The following is a 15886-nucleotide window of genomic DNA, read 5'->3' on the forward strand; positions in this document are numbered from 1 at the left end:
TTCAGAGAGACCAGTAGTGGCATCATTCATCAGTATGAGAATTTCTGTATTAACTGTAGGAAATCTGGTCTTGAGCTAGTGCAGTGGTGCATTTAGCTGTTTCTTAGGGCATTAGCATTGGAGGAAGGGAGCCTGGCTGTGAAGCCTAGGCAATGATTCTCTTCCCAATAGTATTTAACCAAATACTCCTGTCTCCGGTGGTCTATTACGAATGAATGATATAGACACTCTAGAAGTAACGCTGCTCCTGATACAAGCAGGCAGCATTTTAGTACCCAAGAGCGGCTTTTAAAACTGGAAAGCCTTATGATTGCCAACTCGCAAACTCAGAGATGAATATTAAGTCACAAGACAAAATTCATGTGACATCAATGGTCTGGCTTAGACCCACCAAACCAAAGAAGCTCAAAGTGAAGGCAATAATTTTCTGGATGGATTGTACTGGCTCTGTTAGGGAAGCCTAACGTTTCATTTAAAGATTGGTTCAAACCAGAACCCCAGATCTGAGCATCTTCCACTCTGGGGATGTCCCAAATCCAAACCAAGATTCAAATTCTGAAATCGCCCCCTGCTTATATCATGGGCTAGCCCCAAAATCCCAGATCTGTACACGCCTGGAATTTAAGGGATGGAAAGCTGCCCTGATAGGGGAATTTTGCATCTCGAGCTTCACTTTAAAAAAGGCTTATGGCTGTACGAAATGGTTTTGAAGTGTATTTTTGACATACCTTGTACGAAGCAATAAGCATCAATTATCTTATGCCACACAGCTATTTGAACGTTTCTCATGTGGTTTCAGAAATGATCAGCAGTGGCCGGACTCTGTTCCCATTAAAGTCAATGGGGAAACTCCTATGGTTTTCAAAGGGGAGTTAAGCCAGCCTGGAAGGGTTTTAAAAATCCCATCTGTATTGCGTAAAAGTTAAAAAACCCTCCAGTTTCTGACAAGGTTGCTTCCCACACAAAAAGAAAAACTGATTTTCAAGTGATCATAATACAACTATTAAGGCAACCTAATGCACATCATGGACTAATGGCAGATTGCAAAATTAAATCTTATTAGTTGATAGCACCAAAAAGAAGAAAAACACAATTGTACCCAGTATTTTGTGCCCCTATATGTTGATAATAGCCTAATTTTTCACTCCTTATTCAAACAAAACTTCCATAGAGGCTTGAGTACCTTTGTCAAGTTTTACTCAGTCCTACATACCCAAAGTCACATATAAAATCTGAAGATGGATAGGGAGCTTCTCTTCTCCAACTTAAGAGCAAGGAGACAGTCAATGAACTCAATTTAAAATGTAGCAAATTGAAAACTGATAAAAGGAACTACTTCTTCATAAAATGTGTAATTAGACTGTGGAACTCATTGCCACTGCATGTTATTTAGGCCAAAAACTCAGCAAGATTCAAAGAGCAACTAGACACTTAATATGGATAACAAGTATATCCTGCATTACTAAGTAAGGATAACAACTATTGGAAGAGATATTAAACCTAATGCTTCAGGATGTAAACCAGTCTCTCACCACAAGGGCTTAGGAGGTTTCTTGCATCTTCCTCCAAAGCATCTGGTGTTGGCCACTGTCAGATAGACCATGGGTCTGCTCTTATATGGCAATTCGTGTGTGGTTTTATGGCACAAAAACACTAGAGTGGGACTCAAAAGACTGCATTCTAGTCCCAGTTCTGCTACTTGCCTACTGGGTGATGTTGGGCAAGTCACTTCATCTCCCTGTGCCTCAGTTTCCCCATCTGTAAAACTGGGATACTAATACTTCCTTCCTTTGTAAAGCACTTTGAAATTTACTGTTGAAAAGTGCTATACAAGAGCTAGGCATTATTATTATGCTTAGTAAAATCTTACTATTGATGGGCCACTGAGAACTGTCCTCACAATGCCGAATTACAGAGATTTTTCACATGCTCTAATGAAGAGTAGGACACTAATTTACCAAATGTCAATTTATTTGGTTGTATAATTGCTGGGTCAGATTCTCTGGTGTGGATCCATCCAGCAGAAGATCCTCCCAGGTAAGAAAATCCATGGGTAGGTCAGACCTGCCAAAGTCGCTGTCATATCTTGGGAAAAGGGGGCATGGTCCAAACACCCTGGAGGCTCCTCGCTGTCAAAAGGCTCACTGGGCCCGTTACCAGCCTGTGTAGTGTAGAGCAGTCTTCAGGGTGCTCTAATCTGTTGAGAGACCAGCCTAGTGATGAGCCAGCCAGAATTAGGTGTGACACAACGGTGGCCTGAAGCCATCTTCGCCCCCCTCCCTGCAGTCTTGTGGCAAGCTCAGTGGTTCTCAGACTTTTGTACTGGTGACCCCTTTCACACAGCAAGTCTCTGAGTACATTCCCCCTCCCTTATAAATTAAAAACACTTTTTTAGATTTAACACTATTATAAATGCTGGAGGTGAAGCGGGGATCAGAGTGGAGGCTGACAGCTCGCGATCCCCCACGTAATAACCTCATGACCCCCTGAGGGGTCCCGTCCCCCAGTTTGAGACCCCCTGGACTAGACAATCTAACTTTGGTGTATTTAACCTTGCAATTTTGTATACAATGAGGAAGCAGCTACCTCATGTCCACAATGTAAAGAGAGAGAGACTTTAATCCTTCAGTGCTGAACCACACAGGCGGTACATCCTCTCTCAAATGCTAGAAATAGAGTTGCCACTGCCTAGGGAGATGTGATGGCGGGTGGGAGTGAAGAGATTCGATAATACTAAAGAACACAAAGCAGCAAAAGACAGAAAATTCAAAGTTTAAGACAAAGACCCCGTCTCTGAACTTCACTCGTCTCATTAGGAAAAGGGCCAGCACAGTGTGATTACAAATGGAATGCGGGAACTTTTTTGGGATGGGGGAAAAATCTCAAAGAATCGTCTTGTGTTTCCCAGCTTCTGGGTCATCCCATGCGCAATGGACAGGACTCAATGTTTATGGCCAAAACAAACCAAATTATTTCAACGATTTAAAAGGCAAATTAAATTCTGTTTTAAATGCCATAGCAATGATAACTGTGAGACGCTTTTGAGTGTGTATTTTACTGGTTCATTAACCTGTGGATTAATGGATTGATTTATTAATGAATCCATCAAATGAGCCCACTTATATTTTAATGTACAGAAGAATATCTTAATTTATAATTAGCTAGATTCTCCCCCCCCACCCCCCCAGGGATTGTGGTCAAATTATTCAGCAATCCAGAGCATCTGCATCATTCTAATATCTTTAATTGCAATTTGGGTAACTCACCATTCTTGCAAATCAGGCCATCTATTTCTTTCTTCCTTTAATTGCTTTCTATTTGCTGAATTATTGACGAACAACACAAAATGTTTAAATAGTCATCTGGGGGAAAAAACCCTGCCATTACTTGAACTTGGAAACTCGTGTTCACACGATTAACGATTTATATCCTTAGCAGAATACGCTCGATTAGCTAGTTCAATAATATTGCATTCAGTCTTGATAATTCCCATTCAAAAAGTGTTTGTAAAGTTTCCAGGGTAAAATTAATGATTATGTTCGTTTGAAAACACCTGTTTATGACCAAACTTGAATTTCCATCCTGGTCTAGTAAAATATCATTCTGAAAATCAATAATAATTAAGGGAGCTCCAAGTTGAAAGAAGTTGGTATAACATTAAATTCATTCTTGATCTCCTACTTCTCTTGTTTGGTCTAATAGCTCACTCAAGTCTAAATGTACAGCCCTGCCTCTCACTGTGCTGTTACTGAACGTGACTATACAGGTTAGTGATAAAACCCATAGTCTATATAGGGTATATGCAGATAACAAACAGTTATCATATTGCTTGGCTGCCTGGCTGCCTCCCTGGCGCACATTTGGAGGCTACTCTTGCAATCCCAATGCTTTACATTACCCTCCTTCCAATTTGTTTTGCAAGAGATTTTTTTACTTGCCCCGTTAAATGCACTCTCTGCAGTGCCATTCTGTGGCCTGTTTCCCAGCCCCGCCCCACCCTTAGATTGGAACTCAAATAGATTCTCAAAGGAAAATAATAAATAACCCAAGTGTATTTAAATAAAGGCCGGAACTACATTCTGACTAATGTTGCATATGACTCCCTCATTGAAATCAATATGTATGCAGGCTGTAGAATCAAGGACCTAAAGATGACATTTTGGTGGGTATTAAATAGAGCAGCACCCAGCTATTTGCTTAAGAATTTCCCTCTGTTGAAAAGGACTCAGGTGCTGCAGAAATTTGCCCATAAACCTCCAAGTGCCCTGCAAGTTCCGACAGATATTTCTTCTCTGATATCTGAAAAATGCCAATGAGATAGCTCAGTGGTTTGAGCAGTGGCCTGCTAAACCCAGGGTTGTGAGTTCAATCCTTGAGGGGTCCACTTAGGGATCTGGGGCAAAATCAGTAATGAGATACTTGAGCTCAGAACCAGCGCAAGCAAACCTCAGTGGTGAACTGATCAGAGGACTCTGCATGCTCTCTGATCCCGTTTCTCACACGCAAACCTTTTTAAAGAGGAAAGCAGAAATGTGGGTTATGCATTTGCTACTGATGTAAAGCAGAACACGTTTGTAAAGATTGCTAGGGTGTGGGACCAGTAAATACAGGGTAATGTTTCATAGAGGTCAGACTTGTATTCTTTTATGCTTTCTAGTTGTTCCTCGAGCCTAGCATATGCTTTGATTTTAAAAGGAGCATTGTCAAGATTAATAAAAAGGGTGAAATCCTGGCCCTCTAGAAGTTAATGGCAAACCTCCCACTAAATTCAATAGGTCCAGGATTTCATCCAATAGCCCTAATTAACCACTTTGTTACTATATTCTATTCTATTCACATTTCTTTGACCTCACTTTCTTTTACATAGACTAGGACCAACACAACTACAATTACACTGCATACTTCTCTTACATAAACATGCAACAACGTGTGTGTGTGTACACAAGAGCTGGCAGCATTTCTCAGACAAAACTTTTCTTTGCTGAGAAATGCACATTTGAGTGGATTGATACATTTTGTTAAAAAAAATTTTTTTAAAGCTTAACCTAAAAAACTAAACAAAATGTTTCATTATGGGGCAAACATTTCATTTGACCTTAATTTTTTGATGATTTTTTCCATTCACCAAAGATTTTTAAAAAAAATCATTTTGGGCTGACCCAAAACAATTCCCTTCTCCTCCCCCATCCCTGAGCCTTTTGGTTCGGTCAAGGAGCTGAAAAATCAGCTATTCTAACCTAGATATTATAGAAAAATTACAAAAGCAAAACACATTTCCCCCAGGGAAGCAATAAGAGACAGATGTTAGTCACATTGCTTAATGGGCTACATGAAGGCCCTCAGACATAATAGTGATGAATGTGGTATAAGAACCTATAGATAATAGAGTGTTAGCCTGGGTGAAACCTTATTGGAGCTGGTGGGTGTGACAACTGCCCTATATTCAGGATAAATGTAAAAAGCAATTAAGTTCCTTTATGGACTAGATAGCTGAAACAATGGGAGCCATGGCCGAAAACACAGGCCATGTGCAAGGCGGGTCAGGAATCTGAGCTGTGTGGGAAGAGGGGTTCAGAGAGAGAGACACACACAATGTGGGTGAGGTAATATCTTTTATTGGATCAACTTCTGTTGGGAGAGAGACAAGCTTCCAAGCCACACAGAGCTCTTCTTCAGGGCTGGGAAAAGTACTTAGAATGTCCCAGCGAAATACAAGATTGAACAGATAGTTTAGCATAAGTACCCCCTGATACTTGATAGCATAAGTAGTTAGCACATAGGTGGCTATACAAGGTGAGGTAGCCCATTAACACACCTGCAGTCATAGGACAAAAAGGTGAGTGGGTTACAGATATGTTGTAATAAGCCATACACTCAGTGTCTTTATTAAGACATTTATTCTTCAGGAAGAAGAGCTCTGTGTGCTTTAAAGCGTGTCTCCCTCTCCAGCAGAAGTTGGTCCAATAAAAGATATTATCTCACCCAAACTCTCTCCCAGAGCACACACCCCACGCCCCAGCCCCGAGCCCTTCCCACATCCAGACTCCCTCCCAGATCCTGCACCCCACAGCCCCTCCTGCACCCCAACCCCCTGCTCCAGGCTCAGCCCGGAGCCCCCTCCTTACACTCCAAACCCCTCGGTCCCAGCCCAGAGCCCGCACCCGCTCCCACAACCCAACCCCCTGCCCCAGGAGTGAGCAGGGAGGGACCTTGGAGAAGGGGTGAGGCAGGGGCGGGGCCTCAGGGAAGCGGCAGGGGCAGGGCAAGGGTGTTTGTGTTTGTGTGATTGGACAGTTGGCAACCCTAAATGTGAAGAGGAGGCCCCGTATCAGGTGTCTCCAGCTTGGCATTCAGAAATGGAAGCACCCAAAATTGCTAGTCACTTTTAAATATCTTGGCCTAGCATTCTGTGGAAGGAGCGACCTGCCTCCCAGGAGGAGAAGGAAGGAGACATATGATGGCTGGCCTGCTTCAGAGAGAAGATATAGAAAAACCCACTCCCTCAGAAAGCCCAGGACTAAGTAGCCTGCCTCTTAGCTCTGACTGCAGAGTTGAGCTGTAGGGCATGCCCTTGCCCAGGAACCCACTGTGTTACTTTGCGCTTGTTTGGAAGACAAGCAGGCCAGAATGCTGCCTTTTGTGAGTACTGTTTGTACAGTAAACTCTCCTGTTCAGCCCTTAGCCATTCAGAAGAAGGAACTGCGTGACTTTCTCTGCAGCTGTAATGTGTAGCAAGGAGGCAGGCTTTCTAATGAGATGGTACAATGCTCTTTATTAAAATCAGACTTCGGGAAACATTTAGTTCACACTGGGCATGCTCCTAGGCTTAATCCAGGTGTTGGCTAGTTTAGCCACTCCCATGCTAAATGTATATGCTCTCGCTTACACGTCACTGTCTGTTTAAGGTTTTCCTACCAAGCCTGCTAGTATGGTATCTAAGCAATGATTGCCATATGAGTAACTTGATATCTACCCTTACTGTAGTGTATGGTATATTCTTCCCTAAAATCAATTCCTTACGTCTCTTGAAGACAAAATGTAAATCTTGATGTATTTCCCCCCGAAGGTTAGTACCGTATGTTTTTGATTGAACCAGAAAAAATTCGTTAGTTAAAAGATGGATTTTATTACATATATTACAGGCTTGAGGATGATGGGGATCTAGCAGGATCTAACTGATGGCCATATGTGGAGTCAGAAAGGAATTTCCCCCCAGGTCAGAATGGCAGCGCCCTGGAGGGGTTTTCGCCTCCCTCTGCAGTGTGTGGGCAGGAATCTCTCTGGGTATATTTCACTGAATCACTCACTTCCCTGCCATTGTGAAGGCCTTGGGCACTGGTGCACCTCAGTCCCTCCTGTTCTCTTCCTGTGATCCATAATAGACTAGTCTGCTGTGGGCTGTAATACTCTAGTAGTCTAATGTTAGTTGTTGGGGTTAGTGTGTGGGTGGTTCTGGTGGCTTGTGATCAGACTAGAATGCTCTACTTGTTGCTTCTGGCCTTAAACTCCATGACTCTAAGGGGATGGGTAACAGGACCCGGACCCTGTCCTCTGTGGGTCGCTGGTTCAAATCCAGCCTGGGGCAGCAGTGACTGAAAGCTGTTCAGTGAAGTGTCTGAAATGACTTGGTATTCTCTGTCCGAGTCCACACCGTGAGTGACAGCAAGGTCAGCATTAGCAGAGAGGTCGACTGAGCTGACATACTGAATCACTGCAAGGGCAGTCTCGCCCCTTGATGGCTGAGGCTCATTAATGATGTGGAGAAGCTTGCATTGCCAGTGTCCTTCCTGTTTATCCGCCAAACGGAGCAGTTCTCAAGCTACAGAGCTCTGTCTGCCGCCTTTCATAATCACCACAAAGAATCATACATACACCTTACCTCCTGTTGAAAACGACCCTAGCTACAAGCGGTTATATGTTTATGTATAAATTATTAAGGGTATTATAAGGTCTTAGGGTATTATTGCTGTTGCAGACATTATTTTCCATACACATTAGTGAAGCAGGCTGGGGCACGGGTGACAGATGCTCCCTAAAAGTGTGTGTGGGGGGGCACTTGCGCCCCAAACGTGGCCCTGCCTTCCAGTGCTGCCCCTTCCCCCGAGGCCCAGCTCCCACGCCACCTCTTCCCCCCAGGACCCCGCCCTCCTGCTCGCTCCTCTCCTCCCCTCTCCCAGTCACTTGCCTTTACGGCAGTAGCATTGCCAGGTGTCCAGTTTTTGACTGGAAAGTTCGGTCGAAAAGGGAACCAGGCAATGTCTGATGAGTACGGCTGACTGGACACTAAAAGTCCAGCTGCCTGCAGTAACCGGCCTCTCCCACTAGGGGGTGGGAAGAGCAGCAGCTGCTGCTGGAGCCTGGAGGAGCACTCAGGAACGGCTTCAGCAGAGAGAGGTACCAGTGGCTCCTCCGTCCTGCCCCAAGCGCGGGTCTCCCTGCCCCAGTCCCCCAACCCACCCCTGGAGTGCAGCTCTTCCTCCCCTGTCTTGCCCCAGTCACTCCTCCACCCCTAGAGCCTTGCTCAGCTGGCAGGGGGAGGGTGGTGGAGAGAGCAGCGAGTGACGGTGGTGGGGGAGAGAGAGGAACGGGTGGCGGGGCCTCGAGGGAAAAAGGTGGAGCAAGGGGCGGGGCCTCAGGAGAAGAGGTGGAGCAGGAGGCGGGGGAGGTTCCGGCGCTCAGTGTCCGGTTTTCACAAATGAGAAAGTTGGCCACCCTATTCGGTGGGTAAAAAGTGATGGGGCCCTGGCCCTCTGCCCCCCTCTGTTCCAGTGCCCCTGGAGCAGGGACCGTCTTTTTGTTCTGTGTTTGTACAGCACCTAGCACAATGGGGTCCTGGACTATGCCTGGGGTCCCTGGACACTACCACAATCCACGAATACTAACAGTGTTATCCCTCAGCTCTCTTTTCCTGCATCAGGGCTTTTCCTCAGCAGAGCTGTGGTTGCTGTATGCATTTTGAGTACTGTGACTAATGCGACCTTTCTGTTTTTCATCTGGGACACCTGGACTCTCTTGACGGTTCAGAATTGCTTTTTTAAATAACATATGGTGCCAATTCGGGACAGCATTTAAACATGTGCTTAGCCTTAACTCTGGGCTGACGCTCCTCCCTGTTCAACAAGCCATGACCCTACTCCTGCTCCGGTGCTCCCACTGAAATCAGTGATTAAAGTCTCATTGACTTTGGTGGTGCAAGATCAGTACTTAACAGGCTTAAGTCCCATTGATCTCAATGGGATTTAAGTATGTGCATGAAGTATTTGCCTGTATAAGGTAGGGCTAAGCAGGTGCTTGCATGCTTCCCCAAATTGGGGCCTAAAAGAAGAGATGCTTCTTACTAACACTCCCCGCATTCTTTTCCTCCATGCATCGTACAATACTTTCACCTTTACATTCATGCCCTGTATGCCCAACAGACAGGCTTTTCCAATCCCACCCCCAAAATGCACCCAGGGCTGTGCACCATCAAGGATATTACATTGAAAACTAGCGACATGTATTTTTTTTTGGCTTTGATATTTTTAACATGAACCAATAAATAAGGCTTTTCAATATGTTGTAAGTGGCGTGATGTGGTATGGATTTTAATAGCAAAGCTATGATTCATTTATGATGGCACCAGAACAATCCCACTGAATTTCTGCCTTTTATCCTAAAATGTAATGCACTTCACCTATTACATTTTCAGCAAGATTTGAACAAATTCATGAATCCGATCAGTACTCAGCATTCTTTATGTACAGAGCTAAAATGCACGGCTGCTAAAAGTTTAATGAGACCAGCCTTTTGCATTACTTTATAACAAGAAACATAAGGTTACCACAGTTCCATGGGTGTTTTTCCTAAAAGGTACCTAAAGGGTTTTAGTTTTAGGTTACAGAGCACTACATAATTCAGTGCCCTTGAATTCAAATGAACGGAGAGAGTTGGTTATATTGGGGCTCTCAAACGGTGATCAGCAAAGCAGCTGCTGGTGGTACATGGAGGATGGGCTAGTCACATTGTGCTGTACTTCCTTCTCATTTCCAGTTGTTCAAGCCAATTAAAAGGCAGCTCTGATACATGAATACATTCCCACTACTACTTTTCCATGTCAGCCATCGCTGGAGTTGCCACAGGCAGGTTATCTGATCATGAATGGGACACAAGGCCTCTATGGGACAATCTCTTTCCTAAGATGTGGTCTGCACTATGAAAAAAGTTTGAGAGCCCCTCCATTGTACAGGCATTCCTGAAATTCTGAAATAGGAGAAAACCTTTTGCAGATGTTTCCTTGGTTTAATTGTTTTCTCCTTCTCCTTTTCAGAAATCTCCACTCTCTAAAGCCTGGTCTACACTACCCAGTTAGGTCGACGTAAGCTGCCTTCCATTGACCTAATTATGTCAGTGTTCACACTATAACTTTGTCCCGCCGATGTAAGGGCTGGTGTACACTATCACAGTAAATTGATCTAACTTACGCAATGTCAGTTACGTGAATAACGTAACTGAAGTCGATGTAGTTAGATCCACTTACCGTAGTGGCTACATTGCGCTGTGTCGACAGGAGAGCGTCCCTTACGCTTCTCGGGGAGTTGGAGTACACAAATCGATGGGAGAGGGGTCTAGTCCAACCCCCTGCTCAAAGCAGGACCAATCCCCAGACAGATTTTTGCCCCAGATCCCTAAATGGCCCCTCAAGGATTGAACTCACAACCCTGGGTTTAGCAGGCCAATGCTCAAACCACTGAGCTATCCCTGATGTAGATTACTCAAGTCTAGAGAAGCCTCCAAGGAACTTAACTAAGCTAAGTGAATGGACAACATGATGATGACAGATGAAGTTAAATATTGGTATATGCAAAGTAAATTTATATTGGAGAGAAAAATCTGAATTACTAATACACCATACTACTAATACACCATACACGACTAATACAACCGAGCAAAGGGAGCTGGGCATCACTGTATACAGGTCAGTGGAGTTCTCTGCTCACCTGCAGCTATGGTCTAATAGTGAGCAAGATGTTAGGATGTATAAGGAATGGGATGGAGAATATTATGGGGAATCTCATAATGCCATTATATAAATCATTGGAGTGACCTTGTCTGGATTCTGTGTGCAGTTCTGGTCACCCCATTTCAGAATGGATACTGTAGAATTAGAAGGAGTTCAGAGAAGGTGGATGAGAATAATTAGTGGCCTGGAAAAAAGACTTATGAAGAGAGATTGACAAGATTTTGATTATTTACCTTAGAAAGGTGACAAATAAGTAGTATATAAAATATCAAATGGGACAGAGAAATAGATTAGGAGCTTCTATTCTCCCTGCCTCACTACACAAGAATGAGACATTCAAAGAAGTAGCAAATTCAGGCCTGATTAAAGGAAGTACTAGTTCACTCAGTGCATAATAATACTGTGGAACTCACTGCTACAGGATGATTCAAAGATTCAGTAAGACTCAGAGACATGGGTACGGATGGCAAGAGTATCCAGTTAGAACAGTTAATGCAAACAAAGACTTTTTGAAAGGATCAAAACCTGAAGACAATCTCTAACGATAAGGATCAGACTTTCCTGGGGGCTAATTATCCCACCATTTATCCACCTATTGCAGGTTTCTCACACTTTCCTACAAAGCATCTGGCGTCGGGCACTGTAAGTGACAGGGTCCTGGAGCAGATGGCCCAATGGTTTGACCCAGTCTGGCAATTTCTTATGGCAAGCAGTGCATCGCTCTAAGCATCTCTGTTGTGCCAACTAGGGCAATAACTAAATGGTACACTCTAGCCCTTAAAGAGCTGCATTCCACCAGTGCCCTCTGGCATGGAAGGGAGACTAAGGGCTGGTCCACACTAACCTCCCAGTTCGAACAAAGATACGCAACTTCAGCTACATGAATAACGTAGCTAAAGTCGAAGTACCTTAGTTCGAACTACAAGGTACTTACCGCGGGTCCACCCGCGGCAGGCAGGCTCCCCCGTCGACTCCGCATACTCCTCTCGCGGAGCAGGCATACCGGTGTCGACGGCGAGCACTTCCGGGATCGATTTATCGCGTCTAGACAAGACGCGAGAAATCGATCCCAGAAGATCGATTGCTTACCGCCGAACCCGGAGGTAAGTATAGACGTACCCTAAGTTATACCCATGACCTGGACGGTGGCCAGCGTGTGATGACACCCTGCTCATAAGGGTCCTGCGATGAGAAGCAGTGTGAAGGGACAGGAAGGGGCTGGTAGGAAATGAATGTGAATAGTACCTTGTAGGATCTGCCTGTAGCATGGGAGACAAAGCGGGTAAGGGGAGAGGTCTTTTCTTATACTGAGGTGGAGCCGGCGCAGCCTGAGGTAGGGCACTGGATTGGGAGTCAAGAATCTGACTCAGGCACTGAGCTGCTGTATGAACTTGGGCAAGTCACTTCAAGCTCTCTTTCTCCTCTTACCCTTTGTCTGTTTTATATAGATTGCAAGCTCTTTGGGGCAGGGCTGGCTCCAGGCACCAGCGTAGGAAGCAGGTGCTTGGTGCGGCCAATTCAAAGGGGCAGCACTCTGTCCGGTATCGGGGCAGCACGTCCAGGGTCTTCGGCGGCAAGTCCCTCATTCCCTCTCTTCCTCTTTGAGCTGCCACCGAATTGCCGCTGATGAGGAAGAGAGGGAGGACCCGCCGCCGAAGTGCTGCCGCTCGTCTTCTTCTTCTTTTTTTTTTTTTTTTGCCGCTTGGGGCGGCAGAAAAGCCGGAGCCGGCCCTGCTTTGGGGGCAGAGCCAATCTCCCATTGTGTTTGTAGGGCGCCAAGCACAGGGGGGGCCCAATCTTGGTTTGGTTACTGTAATAAAGAAAAACCAAAGACAACCCCCCCCCCCCACACTAATAATGATGTATGAAAAAAAAAATTTCAGAGCTAGGAACAATGCTGTCTCATCCCATATGTTCAGAGGAACTGATCTATCGCTATACCACAGGAGACATTCTAAACTTCATTAATGCATTTTAATACATTCTCTTCATTGATTTTTTAAAAATAAGAATTACATAAACAATTATAAAGAATTGTTAAACCAAACAAGTAACTTAATTGGCTCAACATTCCAAAGCTTTGGGTATTTTTTTGGAGGGGGGAGGGAGAAAAGGGGAAGGCAATCATGTCATGCAATGAACTAGTCTCTCTTTGCTAGCTATATAGTGCTGGTGTGTACCTTTGCCCTCTGCTGGCTGAAATGAGACCTGCTTAAATGTTTCTGATTAAGCCAGTCTTTAGTGGCAGGTCCTAGGAATCTTTGTAAAAAGCTAAACCTATTTAATACCAATACTATAAAAAAAAACAACCTACAGGATTCTCCATAAGACATCTCCAAAATATTCTGCAATGTAAATAAATACAGATTTGAGGAGAAAAAGATTAAGTTGTAGCACTGGAATAAAATTTAGTAAAAAAGTATAGAAAACTCAAGGACAGAGAGATGAAAGTTTTTCTGCTTTAAAAAATTGAAGCAGGCAGTGTCTGGTGTCCTTTAAATGTGACTGCCCTTGCTTCTTTACAACCTGATTCACTAATATCAATTTGAAGTGAGTGTACTGTGATAGTAAATCAAAAATACATGTAAGTGCTATCTTACTTGGAAACCCATTTGCAGTAACAGGATATGCCCATATGCTTCTTGCAGAATAAAACCCAAACAAGAATTCAGTTCCAATGACATGCTGACAAATATACTGGCTTTCATACTTATTCTGATCTATAGTCTGCAAAATTAGATATAGAGCATTACCTAAAAGTAACGTTAAGGCTCAAACACCAGGCAATAAACGCAAGGGTGTTACTGATAGCAAAGAATCATGGATGCCCTAATCCACAGCATAGAGTTGTGCCTATATATTGCAGCTCAAGGGGTAACTGCAGTGTGTCAGCTAAGTCTTGCTCCAGTCAGGATAAATGGGAGAAGGATCAGACTCTGTGTAAAATCAGCCACTCTTCTGACACCCAAGTAGATAATCACACACAATGTCAATCTTAATTCATGAATACCCTGATTTTAGTGGTCATTACAATACTGAGCTCTTATCAGCATAGGGGTGCCAACCCTCCAGGATTGCCCACGAGTCCCCCAGGAATTAAAGATTAAATCATGTGATGAAAACTCCAGAATACGTCCAACCCAAATTGGCAACTCTATATCAGCATCATTTTGCCTTATAAACTAACATTTTAAAGGGGAGATGAAGTTAGATGTCTGGTGGGGGGACGCTAGCCCCTCTGATGTATCAATCAAGAAGCAAGGATTTGCATACAGTACTGGATTGACTCAACAGTAGCTACTCAAGGTGCACTCATTTGCATAAATAATCAGATTGGTTAACTTTGCTCTTGACCACAGCATTGTTGAGGTAATATTGTATAAAGATACTGAGTCATCACATGGCTGTTTGCAGCCACTCTTGAGACAAGATTTCTCTTTTGTGTAAAGACAGGAAATTAATTTACATGCAAATGGTCTCTCATCTCACAATCTAAAAGCCCTTTACAATATTAATTAATCCTTGACTCAACGTTGTGTTATTATTATAGCTGTGTTACAAACAGGTAAACTAAGGCATGGAGAGGGTAAATAATTTTTCTAAGGTCACTTAGGCCAGGTCTACACTAACCCCCTAATTCGAACTAAGGTACGGAACTTCAGCTACGTGAATAACGTAGCTGAAGTTCGAAGTACCTTAGTTCGAACTTACCTTGGTCCACACTCGGCAGGCAGGCTCCCCCGTCGACTCCGCGGTACTCCTCTCGCCGAGCTGGAGTACCGCAGTCGACGGCGAGCACTTCCGGGTTCGACTTATCGCGTCCAGACTAGACGCGATAAGTCGAACCCAGAAGTTCGATCGCTCGCCGCCGAACTACCGGGTAAGTGTAGCCAAGGCCTCAGAGAGTCAATGGCAGAGTGAGGACTAGAACCCAGGAGACCCGATTTGCAGTCCCCATACAGCATAAATCTGTAAAGGCTATGGTTGCTTGTTGCTGAATAATTCATAAGGGACTCAAAATTGTAAACACAAATGCATCTTACAATGACTAATATTTAGCCCAATGTCACTTAAAAAAAGCTACAGATGAATCCTGATAATTTTGTTAGCCGTGTAATACAAAGGAAAACAAATCCACTCATTTTTATGGCAACAAACAGCCTCAATGAAACTTGCAAAATAAATATACAGATCTGGATTTTTTTGCAGCGTTGGAACTTAGCATTATTCTTCATTATTGTTATTAAGTGTTAGGAGACAAGAGAACATTTTGATAAATAATAATGACGTTTGCCAGATCAATGCATATTTAGAATACTTGTTTACAAAAGGCGGTGGCGTGAACATATGACTCATGAGTTCTGAAGCCTGCTAAGGCTAGATAGATGAATGCTGGCAATTTGTCATGTGCTGCGGGGATTAGATAGATGAATAAGAATACTTATATGGCTTTCTGGCATGCAATCAGCATTGCTGTGCCTGGTGCCCTTCCCCCCGGCCCCATAGTTCATGCTCAACTTTATGGAGTAAAGTTCAAAGATAAGATAAATCCATAACTTTACTCTGCATTTGCGGCAGTGTGTAGTAATCACTGGGCACGGGTGGAAGCAAATGAAGCATAAACACTGCATTGGTGGAGCTGAGACTTTTTTCCTTGCACTTCTTTCCCAAAAGAGATGAGTAGGGTGACCATATTTCCCAAAGGGAAAATGGGACACCGCCCAGAGCTCGCCTGAGCCCTGCTGCCCAGGGCTGGCAGCTCGAGTTCTCTCCTGCCCCTGCGTGGGGCTCACCTGAGCCCCTCCTCCCGGCATGGGGCTGGCTAGGGGTCTGGTGTGGTTGCTCACACCTGCCCAACATTCCCTATCAGTTGGCAATGGGACAAAT

Source organism: Chrysemys picta, chromosome 7, assembly GCF_011386835.1.
Source record: "Chrysemys picta bellii isolate R12L10 chromosome 7, ASM1138683v2, whole genome shotgun sequence".
Classification (NCBI taxonomy): domain Eukaryota; kingdom Metazoa; phylum Chordata; order Testudines; family Emydidae; genus Chrysemys; species Chrysemys picta.